The sequence below is a fragment of the Patella vulgata genome, chromosome 5, assembly GCF_932274485.2.
Source record: "Patella vulgata chromosome 5, xgPatVulg1.2, whole genome shotgun sequence".
In the NCBI taxonomy this organism is placed as follows: domain Eukaryota; kingdom Metazoa; phylum Mollusca; class Gastropoda; family Patellidae; genus Patella; species Patella vulgata.
The window spans coordinates 70238661-70254084 of record NC_065883.2 but is presented as its reverse complement, the minus strand read 5'-3'; the positions used below and the strand labels follow the sequence as shown (position 1 = coordinate 70254084).

General features: G+C 36.1%; 1 protein-coding gene across 2 annotated transcripts in view; it reads right to left on the bottom strand.

Annotated features, from left to right (window-relative positions):
- LOC126820601 (F-box/LRR-repeat protein 7) overlaps positions 1-15424 on the bottom strand; it is a 165657-nt gene that overhangs the window by 63737 nt on the left and 86496 nt on the right. The window lies entirely within an intron of this gene.

Genomic DNA, 15424 nt, shown 5'->3' with positions numbered 1-15424 from the left:
TTCTCGATCAAAACCGGGATTGAACACGAGATTTCCACGTTAGCCATCAAACGTATTACTCATGGCTTCCGTTTATCATTGATAAATCCTTTACAACCAATGGTGATTCCAAATAAACTGTCCTTGGTTGAAATAAAAGGACAGAGTGAGTTATGTAAAGAATATGACGATAATATCATGGACCTTATAATGATAATATATTTTGTCGTTTCCTGATGGACAGGGAGTTAGAATTTGCTTCTCTGTGATTAATTTCGTTTCCCAAAATAACAATCTACGGTAGATTTGTTATGATTTCGTTTTTGTATACTACCAGCTCTAATGCCTAAAAGAGATGCGTTACTGGGTAAGGCCCATTATCCATGTATGCGTTCTTGTGGCGTTTCCGCGCGCGTTTGTACCGTTACATGAAACGGTCCCATTACATGAAACACCGCGATCTGGTAGGTGTAGATACGTTCGGATACGTTTCGATACGATCAACACGATTGCTACAACTGTCCTCAAGAAATAAGCCCTGATAGGATCACCACGATTAAAACCACGATATCAATCGTAGAAAGAATCGTGATATTAAGAACCTAGCATTAGGCAAGTAATATCCCAAATTAATTAACTAAATGAACTGGGTAAGTATCCGCATCAGTGAAATAAAACCGTCCAGGCCTTGTTTAAATGATGAATGTTAGATGACAGAAGGTTTTATATTAAAGGTGATTTATCAAGATAGAAATAATCTTACTATTGTTATAAACAGACAGACAGGGATGACTATTACTGAGACTTAATATAATTTAGGGATTATTTTGATACATTTGGGGTCGCTGAGGGACGCGATCTCATGATTCGTTGAGAAAATTGGTTGATTTGCTGCATCGGCATATTACAGTCTCTTGTCGTCAGCGTTGATCTCTATTTGTCAAAAAACGGTTTCATTAAGTTCAGTAATTCAACAAATTTCAACTGTCAAGGGTTCATGTACGTGCACGCCGACTTTCAAGTGTTCCTATACGTGCACGCCAACTGTCAAGGGTTCCTGTACGTGTACGCCTCCTGTCAAGGGTTCCTGTACGTGCACGTCAACTGTCAAGGGTTCCTGTACGTGCACGTCAACTGTCAAGGGTTCCTGTACGTGCACGCCAACTGTCAAGGGTTCCTGTACGGGATTTAACGTCCTACAGTTTTGCTCCTACTGGCTAATGAAGGCGGGCATACGCCATGTAGTGTGCTCTGAGTGACATTTTGCCCGGACAGCGACGCTACGGCCTATTCTTATATCGAATTCCATCTGTCTGGAGTTCTTTTACATGCACGCCAATGTGTACACTAGACGTTTGTTTCTCGTCCAATCCGAACGACTATACGTTGTCCCTTGTCACGCCCGTCGTCCTACACCACTGACAAGAAGGAACCACTCCGGTGAGTCCCGATGAACTTTCTCGCCAATCGAGATTCCAGTAACGTGACTGCAAGACAACAGCTGTCCCGCAGACATCGTACTTTACACCCAAAAATACAACGACGAGGTTTAACTCCCGCTTCCATCCACTGTGACATCGCAGACAAAACTATCCACCTGAATATCTCAAGAAAGCAAACTTCCAGCAAGTGGTATTTGATTGGTTGAAAACATCCAATGAACAAATACCACGGTGTTTAATCTTGTACCAACTGTATTGATACAGGATAAACTATTGGTTTAATGATTTTAAAATAAAAACAGAGAAAAGAATGACAAAAAAAGGCAAGAAAAATGTGGCGTATGTTTTTACTGTCGACTCATGTTGGATTCCAAGAAGAAAAACGAGACAGAAGACTGTAAAAGACAATGGCATGCTTTATTCAAAAAGGCGACCTGGAATTAGTATAAGCTTGTACTAGACACTATTTTATGGTAATACGTGAAATAAATATGTTAATTTACACTCGCGAAATATGAGAAGCTTTTATTACAAATGTCACTTTTTAAAATACGTTCTCATAAAATCTAATTTATTCTTTTCATCTTTTGTCGGTTAGATACTCCTGAAGTATAGTATACTAATATCTTATACACATATAATTAGGCATATAACTTTATAATAAGTAAGACAAGCCTTGAAGGCGGCGAGTCAAACAGTATTTTTTTATTTTATAAAATGAAATGAAATGGGGTTTAATGTCCTACTGTTCTGCCATCGACTTTGCTAATGAAGACCGGCATACGCAATTAATGTGCTATGAGGGACATTTTGCCTGGACAGCAGCGCTACGGTCTAGTCTTATATCGAATTCAAACTATAAAGGGTTTTTTTACGTGCAAATTCTTTAAAACAACATTCTAAGTATAATAATGACTAATCAAGTATACTAATATCTTGGAGCGAGAGAGAGAGAGAGAGAGAGAGAGATAGGGAGAGGGGGGGGGTAACGTTCACTCGACACAAACTAGGTCATTTCGGGACTAACATATGGTTCAATTTTATTTCAATAATTCGCTTGCGCGTAGGGGTCTTTAGTAGTGAGAGGAAACCGGAGAAAACCCACGAGGTTGGTCTCTTACACTCAAATAATTAAGTATCACTTTATGTAGCGTTACAGTGAAGATAGGCTTGAATGTTACACTTGAATGGTTTTTTTTACGATTTTCAAAAATCTAAAGTATATTGTATATTAACGACTAACCATGTATGGTAGGTTCTCATGCCTAAAGTAAGGAAGTAGGGGCTGATAGTCGGTTCTGTTTATTTCAAATATTCAAGAGTATGCCCCTTATGTACTGAACCCTTAATACACGCCGCTTTTTGAAGTCGTTTTGATAAATAGCATAGGACCTATATTGTTATTCGATTATATACTTAATTAATACATAAATGACTTTTAATAATAATTTATTGAACCGTACACCACTTGACTGTAACTTAATTTATTAATTTCGACCTAATTATTCTGTTCATTGAGCCACAATTCATCATTGAACTGTTGATAGAAGATACTCTCAATACGGTAAACACTGTAAGGGACGTAACTCTACTTTACAAGGTGATCTCCCCTTGACAATTAAAATATCGAAATACTGCTGAAAGACAGGACGAAGATTACTAATTAATTTAAACTTGATATACGAATGTATATAATGTATGTGCAGCCAATAGTTTACCTAATAAAGACGCGTTAATCCACATAAACATTAATTATTAGTATTGAAATGGGAGACAACTCCTCTGTTACAAAGTTTTAAAATATCTTGATCACTGCTACTTTTTCTTTGAGCCAAGAGTTCTACGGAAACATTACTAATACTCCGGTTATAGGTAGTTCATCTTGCCGAAGGATAGCGGGGTGACAAAATATAAATTATCCGTGAATGAAGTTATTACTGCTTTTAAGGAATGCTATTTAGAACTTGTTGCCCACATTTAATTATCACTCTGAATAATTTCATATGTTGGTGCACTGTTTAAGATTGCTTGAGAAAAACAACAGCCCAGCTGTGCCACGCAACAGTTCACACTCCCTCGTTAAGTACCTATGTAATCAACTTGTGCTCGTGTTTTAGCGTGGATTAAGTTTGTTAGTCGACATGTGGCCAGAGTTTACGGCTCAAAACTCGCCACCAAGTTAATATGAATTAGATTTTAAGATGGCGTGTTTGGTTTTTCATCAGTAAATAAATAAAAAGACGGAGTGAGTTGTTTGTTATCGGCGCACAAAACTTCAACAATCGCAACTCGTAACTTTCTACTCGACTCCACGGGTCAAGAGGTCAGCTGACGTACAACGTGTTACAATAAATAAACACAGACAATATCTACTCCCTTTGACATAATCCAATAAATTTGTAGTCTCGGTCACCCAGAACCCCCTAGTCTTCAACGTAATATTCGTAGAATATTTGTCTGGATGATAGAGGCTAATAAATTTGTTGTTCATGTCTTATTCTGTTTATCTGCACAAACACAAAAAAAAAAAAAAAAAAAAAAATGAATAAGAAGAAAAGCTATTCATCTCATGACTAATATAGGATTTTTGGGTTTGTTATCCTTTTTACAAAAAGGCGAATATTGTTACATTTACAGTTGTTAGAAAAACTTGATACAAAAACATAAAGAAAAGACGTGGTGTTTATAGCGTGCTTCTTTTCTACGCCAAGTGGTGTAAAGAAGTCGGTATAAAAATAAAACAATATAATAATGGTCAGCCAAGGCGCTCTAAACATCTATTGTAACATAGGCTTATCATTGAAATGAAAAGAAATGGGGTTTAACGTTCTACTGTTCTACTCCAACTGGGCTAATTAAGACGGGCATACGCCACACAGTGTGCTATGAGACAAAGTTTGCCGGGGCAGCGGCATTACGGTCTACTCTCTAATATCGAATTACAACTGCCAATGGATCTTGTATGTGCATGCTAATGTGTACACGGGACCACGGTTTTCCATCCCACCCGAAGGAATAGATATTGTCACATGTCAGAACGTCTGTCCTGCACCAATGATAAGGAGGAACCACGCCGGAAAAATCCAGATGAATTTTCTCGATCAAAACCGGGATTGAACACGAGATTTCCACGTTAGCCATCAAACGTATTACTCATGGCTTCCGTTTATCATTGATAAATCCTTTACAACCAATGGTGATTCCAAATAAACTGTCCTTGGTTGAAATAAAAGGACAGAGTGAGTTATGTAAAGAATATGACGATAATATCATGGACCTTATAATGATAATATATTTTGTCGTTTCCTGATGGACAGGGAGTTAGAATTTGCTTCTCTGTGATTAATTTCGTTTCCCAAAATAACAATCTACGGTAGATTTGTTATGATTTCGTTTTTGTATACTACCAGCTCTAATGCCTAAAAGAGATGCGTTACTGGGTAAGGCCCATTATCCATGTATGCGTTCTTGTGGCGTTTCCGCGCGCGTTTGTACCGTTACATGAAACGGTCCCATTACATGAAACACCGCGATCTGGTAGGTGTAGATACGTTCGGATACGTTTCGATACGATCAACACGATTGCTACAACTGTCCTCAAGAAATAAGCCCTGATAGGATCACCACGATTAAAACCACGATATCAATCGTAGAAAGAATCGTGATATTAAGAACCTAGCATTAGGCAAGTAATATCCCAAATTAATTAACTAAATGAACTGGGTAAGTATCCGCATCAGTGAAATAAAACCGTCCAGGCCTTGTTTAAATGATGAATGTTAGATGACAGAAGGTTTTATATTAAAGGTGATTTATCAAGATAGAAATAATCTTACTATTGTTATAAACAGACAGACAGGGATGACTATTACTGAGACTTAATATAATTTAGGGATTATTTTGATACATTTGGGGTCGCTGAGGGACGCGATCTCATGATTCGTTGAGAAAATTGGTTGATTTGCTGCATCGGCATATTACAGTCTCTTGTCGTCAGCGTTGATCTCTATTTGTCAAAAAACGGTTTCATTAAGTTCAGTAATTCAACAAATTTCAACTGTCAAGGGTTCATGTACGTGCACGCCGACTTTCAAGTGTTCCTATACGTGCACGCCAACTGTCAAGGGTTCCTGTACGTGTACGCCTCCTGTCAAGGGTTCCTGTACGTGCACGTCAACTGTCAAGGGTTCCTGTACGTGCACGTCAACTGTCAAGGGTTCCTGTACGTGCACGCCAACTGTCAAGGGTTCCTGTACGGGATTTAACGTCCTACAGTTTTGCTCCTACTGGCTAATGAAGGCGGGCATACGCCATGTAGTGTGCTCTGAGTGACATTTTGCCCGGACAGCGACGCTACGGCCTATTCTTATATCGAATTCCATCTGTCTGGAGTTCTTTTACATGCACGCCAATGTGTACACTAGACGTTTGTTTCTCGTCCAATCCGAACGACTATACGTTGTCCCTTGTCACGCCCGTCGTCCTACACCACTGACAAGAAGGAACCACTCCGGTGAGTCCCGATGAACTTTCTCGCCAATCGAGATTCCAGTAACGTGACTGCAAGACAACAGCTGTCCCGCAGACATCGTACTTTACACCCAAAAATACAACGACGAGGTTTAACTCCCGCTTCCATCCACTGTGACATCGCAGACAAAACTATCCACCTGAATATCTCAAGAAAGCAAACTTCCAGCAAGTGGTATTTGATTGGTTGAAAACATCCAATGAACAAATACCACGGTGTTTAATCTTGTACCAACTGTATTGATACAGGATAAACTATTGGTTTAATGATTTTAAAATAAAAACAGAGAAAAGAATGACAAAAAAAGGCAAGAAAAATGTGGCGTATGTTTTTACTGTCGACTCATGTTGGATTCCAAGAAGAAAAACGAGACAGAAGACTGTAAAAGACAATGGCATGCTTTATTCAAAAAGGCGACCTGGAATTAAAGTAGACACCAAAAAATGGCGTGAAAGTACCACAATGTACCGACATCTTTATGTGAAGAATTTGAAACAGGTTATAATTATTTGTAGTTTCTCAGAAACTGGAGATCAACTTGGAAATAAAATGAAATGAAATAGGGTTAATGTCCTACTGCTTTGCTAATGAAGACAGACATACACCATACAGTGTGCCATGAAGGCAATTTTGCCTGGACAGCGGCGCTATGACCTACTCTTAAATCGAACTGGCAAGAGATCTTTTACGTGCACGCCAATGTGTACACGAGACCTCGATTTTTCGTCCCATCCGAACGACTAGACGGCTGTCCTTGCCAGGCCCTCCGCCCTACACCATCACGATCAACTTGGACTAAAATATCGGGGGCCTAATAAATGTGTTCCTTCAGCTGTGTAGTTTTTAAAAAAAAAACCCATCTTATCCTATTTCTGCATCTAAAACGGATAAAACAAAGTTTACTATCTTATAAAAAGATACATTCTATTGGAGAGGAAACGTTCTGTAAGTCGACATTTAAGACGAAATGTGTGTTCTTTATCTCACAGAGAGTGACGTTATTTGTTTTAACAAAATAAATATTTCTGAAAATCGGAAAAGAACTAAGTTAGCGAATTTCTTTATTTAAACAGGATATCTGAATGGGATTGGAGAACAGGGCTAGCCTATATGTAAAACCCCTCTCCCTAAAACAAAGTCAGTTAAAATGCCAATATTATGAATAGCCCACCTTACATTGTTTCTCTAAATCCACCAAGTGTAAAATATAGCTCAAATACTGTTTATACAGAATTCACAAACAACCGGCTTTTATTTGATTTTTGATTACGTTTGAGAATCAATTTCAACAACTGTTAAACGATCTATCCAATTGTGCTCAGAACATACACAAAGGCAAACATTGTTCACGATAGTAAAACTTCTTTTCCTCTTTAAAAATGGAGGGCGAGCAAGTTATACATTCTTAACATAAAAATACAAATTTAGGAATAAATATTTCAAATGCGTTTGATCTTTTAGGTAAATACCCAGAGGAAGCAGAATAAAGGAAAAATGTGTAGTTGGTTTTTCTTGTAAATTCGTGTGTGAATTGTTTCGTGTTAAACAAGAAATTATCTCCTTTGTTTTAACATTTAAGTAGAATATTAAACCTAGGGTATGAAATTCATCAAGGAGACACTTAGGCAACAGATGATTCTAAGTTTAAATACAAATTAAAAAGACCAAGACATTATTGTGCGCAAGTTTTCTTAGTACCAAATACAGATCGCGCCTTATTTTCTGTTGTGTAGTCAAGTCTTTCATTTTCGCAACAAAAACTTATAATGCCACGTTTGGCGCAGCTATCCTTTTTTAGGACGTGAGATTTTCTCTCATAGCGCAAAATCACTACGCGCAAACTATTGTTGAATTTAAAATTGAACCATGTTAGTCCCTAAATGACCATAGTTTATGTCGAGTGAACGTTAACTCAACCTCTCCCTCCCTCTCCCTCACACAGCGAATTATTGAAATAAAATTCAACCATGTTAGTCCCAAAATGACCTAGTTTATGTCGAGTGGACGTTGAGTGCCCCCCCCCCCTTTCTCTCTCACAGCGAATTATTGAAATAAAATTCAACATGTTAGTACCAAAATGACCTAATTTATGCTGAGTGAACGTTAAGCTCTCCCTGATTGTCTGTTCTGTGGTATGGCTATCTATTTGAAACATGTACGTCTATAGATAAAGTTTGTACTGAGTTAAAACTGTTTTACTGCAAGCTAACCATTAAAGTAAAATTAGTTGACTAATCCGCATATTCTTTTGAAATACACATTTAATCGTACACACCAAATCAACATAATAGTTTAACTCAAATCAAAGAGGTTGGGTTTCTTTAAGCATTCATTAACTAGATATTCAGTATACGTGTATATCAAGAATATATGATACGTTAAATTATAATCTGCATTCATCGTAATCTGTGTGTATCAAGTATATTATCAAGGATACACGTGCAGCTATATATATTTTGGGTGTCCCCCCTTTGCCGGCAGGCTTTGATGTCAAATTTTGCCGATATTCCAGAGTTAATCCTAGAACAATGGTGTTATAAATTATAGTCCATATTTTTTTAAAGAATAAAACTGTATTGATTTTAACAAATTTAACTTTTATTAAATAACATTGAATAATTTACACATTGATTTTAACAAATTTAACATTTTTGTTGAACATTTCCAATGGACGGCATTTGGTCTGCTTGACCTTATTCGGTACTTGTATATTTTTATGCAATGGTATTATAATCTATTGTCATGGCAATCCTTTATGCTATGTTTACAAAACTTATTCATATATACATCTGAAGACGCGTATTGATTTAGGGGCAGACAACTAGCTAATCATTTTGCGTATATGCAAATCAAAAAGTAGAAGTGGTTATATTTTTAAAACGAAAGTAGCGTAATTGCTGCTATGTACAAATAAAAAAATAGACAACATCTTTATGTAAGCTGTTCCGTGTCTTTTCTGATCGTTTTAATGCAGTTGAGGTTATTTGATTAGTCGTTATTTACATGCCAACATGCACATCTTTGTGTAACCACGTTTTTTATTTTATGTTTAATAGAACAGATGTATAGACATGCAGCTCTTTATTTAAGAGTTTCGTTACTCGGATGTATTTCTATCTGTTTAATGTTACCTGGTTTCTTTTGATGTGTAAATAGATACCTGTATATACCTGTATCCAAGTAGAAGAATATTGTAGACATGTAACTGAGTTACCTTGTTTATATACGCACAGATTACACTTTACCTGTTTGCCTTCTTTATTTATTTTGTTAAACAAATTTCAAAGATATCTTTGATTATCCCCAGGTACATCTTACCTGTTCCTTGTGTGCACTGATATATGTACATATATACCTACAGGTTCACGAGAGATAGATAGAGAGAGAGATGGAGAGAGATAGAGAGAGAGAGAGTTAGTTCGACAAAAACTAGATCATTTCGGGACTAACCTATGGTTCAATTTTATATCAACCCACAAGGTTGAAAGGCGACCCAACCTCTTGTCATGTACAGGCGGGGGATCGAAACCACGCCACTTGACTCAATGATAAACCTTCAAAAGCGCACGCGTTCGCCATTCAGACCCCCCACCCCATACCACAAGACATACAAGGCAATGTAATCGACAAATACTTTTATGTGTTATTCGATTCAAATCAAAAATATCTAGCCATTTTTACATTAACTAAATACCGACGTTTTAAAAGAAAATGTATTTAAAAGTAGTGTATTTGGTTCCATGCTTGCAGTTAAACACAAATTTTAGCTACGTGAACTCGTCTTTATGAGAAGCGGTGTTTCCAATAATATTTCATATCAAAAGTTCAAATCATCGTTATGTTTTCGTGATCATATGCTCTGAGAAAATTCTTTATCAGATGCCAAAATGATCACTTGAACATACATCCTCATGCACACACTAAGTTCATGATAAAGTTACCTGCTTTAAGATGTATTGATTTAAAACAATGACTCTCTAATACAACATTACAGCGTTGCCAATTAATTTCCTACTCATTTGGGTGCAGAAAAGTAAGACAATAAACCCCATTTCATTTCATTTCCAAATCATTTGTAACAATACTTGACGAGAAAGGTGCCAAAACACACCCTTGTTACACGCCTATCTCGTAATCTGTTATTACGGTCCAAGAATTTGACGGACATACTTAAACGGAATAACTTGTCTCTCTTCCAATCGACTTTATGACCTTTGATGATACTTGAAACCATATTTCATAGGTTTAATCAAACTTTATCGGCAACTAAGAGTCCTTTAAAATAAAAAGTTATTATAGAATATCCATAATGGGTATTTAAAGTGTTTAAATCTGATAGCGTCAAGTAATTTGACATTTTATTGTAGCGACTACTTTATATTCATTAATATTCATTAAATTATATTTTATGGCCAGTGGAATGTCTGTAAAGTGATACTTTAAAGGTCACAGTAAGCGCCGTGACCTACTAGCAAAGATTACCCTTTTTAAAGCGATAAATTTGATATGTACTTTAATCGAGAATTTTGTTACTTTTAATCTAATGACAAGCTGTTTTGCGTTTCAATGTATGTCTTATGTGTTCTTATAGTTGTGGCGATTTTGTTTTCTCTTGTCGAAATATTGATGACCTAGTTTGTGTTGAGTGGACATTAAACTCCATTCCTCCAAAATTCAGTAGTGGTGGGTTTCGTATACCAGGCAGGTTGTTTCACGTTCCGTAAAGCAGACTTTGTGTACTATACTTTATTGGAGTTTGTGTATACGTTAAACACTAACTTAAAAGCAATGTTATTACTAGTAGCATTCAGACCTAATCGAAGTAGAATTCAAATTCATCGAATCGAGAATTAAAGATTACTGAACAATTCAATTCGGTGATTGAATAGAAATGCCACTCACTTAAAACACCTTTAATTGTAAACATTGTTATCAGAGGGAGGGAGTAAACAAGCCCCTAGGGCACGGCTCTGTTTAACCCTTACACTTTAAACTCTAAATAATAGTGTGGACCCTACAGTTTCTCACGTTAACCCACACACTCTTATCATTTATTACATCACACTCCCCCCTTTGACGTGAAATTTGCATCTGATTGATCAAATGGTTTTGATGTTTAAAATCCAATCCTAGTTTCTTTTAAGGTCTTACCCCCTGCCAGTATCACAGATCAGAACGTTAATTACACGATTATTGAAGCGGGTGTAACATCAAAACCATTAATTACCTATTGTTATAACTATTATCCTACACCACCAAATAGAGAAGCGCCCACGCATCAAATGCAAAGTTACTAAACCATGTATATGTCAGGTACTTGAATCTGGAAACAAAAGAAGCAAGTAGATGCACTCTAAAAGATGTAGTATTCGTATAATTGCCAACACTTGTCTCTCATCCTTTCACCCAACTAATTAAGAGTAGGTGGGTCCAGGTCGTGTACGAAACAGAATATTCTAAATCTACTTAATTTCATTTCCGTTACTGAGCTGCGTTTCGACTAGGACAGCTGTCTAGTCGTTCGGATGGGACGAAGAACCCAGGTCCCGTGTACACATTGGCGTGCACGAAAAAGATCCCTTTGCAGTTGGAATTCGATATAAGAGTAGGCCATAGTGCCGCTGCCCGGGTAAAATTTCCCTCATAGCACTTTGTTTGGCGTATGCCCGTCTTCCTTAGCACAGTCGGAGCAGAACAGTAGGACGTTAAACCCCATTTCATTTAATCTTTATCCAGCAATGTTACTTTAACTGTCACATCTCCATATTTATAAGAAAGATGAGATTACAATATATGTTTGTTATAAAGAATTTAGTTTGTTGAAGTAGAATGTTAACAACTGCAATATATTTGTATGATTATAAACAAATATTTGAATTCGTGGAGTGTAATGCCCGTTTCTTTCTCAGATATAAAACTCCTAATCAAATAAATAAGATCTGAAGAAGAGACATTGTACAAACTGCAGAACAATTGTATTCGCTTGATTTGATCTGACAAACACATGATGACAAGTTATAGACCCCATACCGAATCAAGTTTCTGTTTATTTTAGGGAATGGACGGCGCATGAAAAGAAATAGTTTCATGGTTTAGGGGCCAGCGGTTTATTTTAAAAAAGGGATTAGAGATGGGAAAACAACAAAATAAAACAAACGAAACGCAGAAAGATAAACATTGGACAATAATCAAAATATCTTGAAAGGTCAGGGGTTAATAGAAAAGGGACTAGAATGAGGGGGTTGATAAGGGTTCAATGAATGGAAATGTAAGAAGGGGTCAACGAACGTGATCCGTGTTACTGTATCTTTGGGGTTAGGGGTTAATTTAATGATGGCGTGTATAAAAAGTTAATAGATGTGTTGAGCTACTGATTAATGTTGATGTATCGTGAAGTATCGCGAGATATCAAATGTTAAAGAATAAATAAAATCAACAAAGAGCAAAGAGTTCAATTTAAGGGGTTATTGGACCGGGGTTTGTTTTTGTAGCCTAAGAATCAAGTACATGTTCACAAAGCTGTCTATTATGTGGTTCGACCACAAATAAGGTTCACTGCTTAAATTGTGCTGAAAATTATGAATTACACCCTTGAGCTGACTTGATAGATAAATGCATTGGGATATAATTATTTGGAGTACTAGTGGAGAGAGAGAGAGAGAAAGATTAAAAGAAATCGCATGTCCTAGGAAGAAAGATAGTTGCACGAATTCATGGCATATTTCTCTTTTGCGAAAGGACTTAATTTGAATACAGCTGACAAAATGCGATATATATTTGGGCAGTGTGTCTTTAGCTGTGGGGGGGGGGGGGGTGAAAACTGACTTTGGATAAATTTTACATGTAATTTGTTTTAGAAGCACACCAGAAATGACTATTACTTAATGGCGTCGATATCAATGTTGTACAATATTTCAGGTACATTTGTATTGAACATGAAATTTATTGTTCTTGTACATGGAAGTTATACATTATTATACTTGTATCGATAAAACCAAGCTGTAAACATACTGCAATACGGTATTGTTTGTTCTGGAGTAGCTGTAATACAAAAACCTCTCTGGCGTTATTAGCTATATCGATGTCACTTTTATTAATATTAACAGCTTGACATGTCGACAGGTTGACTTAATACCAAACTTTATCACAATTCATGATTCAAGTGTTGACTCCAAGACCACATATTGCATTGCTTTTGTTGAGTTTTAACAATGTCAGTGTTAAGATTGGGTTATAATCAGAAATTAATTTGACATATGCTTAACGATGTTTTAAAGACCCCTCGTCACGTGGTTATCGATTGACAGGTAGTCTTGTAAAATGTCAGTGTTTTATATTTTGATTATAGAATCATAATTTGATAAATGACTCTTGGATCAGTTCAATCTGATTAAAACACAGATCCGATTTCAATTCGTTTTTTTATAGTTCAAAATTTCGTTTTACTTGTCTTTACTACACTAGGATCCGAAAGAGTTGTTATATTAGCGGCGTTTTGGTTGAAGTGAGGGATAAGCCAATGAAACGGTCTGTTACAGCGTTGTTATATTACCGGCGTCTTGGTTGAAGTTAGGGATAAGCCAATGAAATGGTCTGTTACGGCGACGTCTTGGCATGCCATGCATGGAACTTTGGGTAAACCACTAGAAACGTCAACACTGAATGACAATGAATATCTGACGTCACAGGGTCAAAAGCCGCTCGTACGATCCCTGACACGACCTTCGAATACAACCTGTCGGATCTTCATGTAGTGTAGGCCGTCGAAAGTATAAAAAAAACGAAACGAAGTATAGATCTGTATCTGAATCAGATTGGGATCAATCTTTCGATAATAATATAATTAGTTCAGTTTAGGATAAGACTAAAGTGAACCAAGAATAAAAACATTTAGTTTATAGTAGAATTTAATGCTTTGTCGTAGATTATGAAGATTTGTAATAGTACATTATGCTGATTTATGGAAGACTTGTATTAAAATATGTTAATTTGTATTAAAATGTGTTAATTTGTAGTAAAATGTGTTTATTTGTAGTAAAATGTGATTATTTGTAGTAAAATGTGTTAATTTGTAGTAAAAAGTGTTAATTTATAGTAAAAAGTGTTAATTTATAGTAAAATGTGATTATTTGTAATAAAATGTGTTGATTTGTGTCGAAACAATTGTTAATTTGTAGTAACATAGGACTACTTACTTTCAATTGAATTCATTTTCTGAAAATGACTCATTTGGAGGTGGTGGAAAACTAGGCTTTTTAAAAGGCTTTCTTATGGGTTTATAGTGAAATTATTGACATTTCTGGCGTATTTAGAAACAAATTTCTCTTAAATCAATAGATGCTTTCTGCTCTATCTTATTTTACTTTAGCCATTGGCAATATTGTTAGCAGTATCATCGTGTCAAATGAAATATTGCATTTGTTATAAGACAAAGTAAACTTGAACCTTTTAGTAATGTAAATATTACTACATCTAATAGAATAGAATTAAACATCCACTTCCACACAGAGTAATATCGCAGAGAAAACATGAAGTAAATATTACATGTATAATGTGTGTATATCGTGAAACATTGTAATAATATCATACCATATGAACCAATCAGATGAAATGTACGTGAATAAAGGAAATAATTGTATGCTAAAACGTTGATATGGATTGGATCTTTGTAAATAAATGATAAAACAATGATATCGATTGGACAAAAATTAAACAAATAAAAATCAAGACAATGCCATTGATTGGGTATGAATATTGACGTTTGTGTTATTAGTTCCCTGGTACGAAGAATGAAACTGTTTAATTTTAAGACAATGGCACGATAAAGCCAATATAATAATCTATTATCTAAACGTATTAGAATAATTGTTTTGGTAAAATGTTTGTTTGTTATTCCGGTCGCTACAAGTAACGTTGATGGATTGACATAGAATTAAGAGGTCGCAGTTGATTGTTTTCTAACATTATTGGATTCATCAATCCAGAAAAGGACTTGGGATCCGAGACCATTGAAAGAGCGGTGCGGGAGAGGGGGATGTTTTTTTCCCTATTTGGCGCGAAAAATGTTATGAAAACTGTCTGTAAATGGTGCTTTCTAGAGTAGATTATATTATGACGTTTCTAGCTCAAGCACCAATTTATTGTGTGGCATAAAATCGAGAATAAAAAGGGATCATTCAACCTAGTAAGGGTCCCACACGTCGTAAGATCATTATCTTCTTTAGGAGCCCTCCAGCCTACCAGCCTCACAGTTACATGTAGGTCTCAGTCTATGCCTGTCTCAATCTGATTAAAATACAGATATATATTTCGTTTCGGGTTTTTGTAAAGTTTCAACGATCCCCAACTTTGTGTTAAAACAAGTATAACAGAATTTTGAAGGGTACCAACCGATACGATATAAGATCCGTGTTTTACCCGTGGATTCCTTAGAACAATGTTTAATATGCGTTTCATTTTGACGGTTTAAATT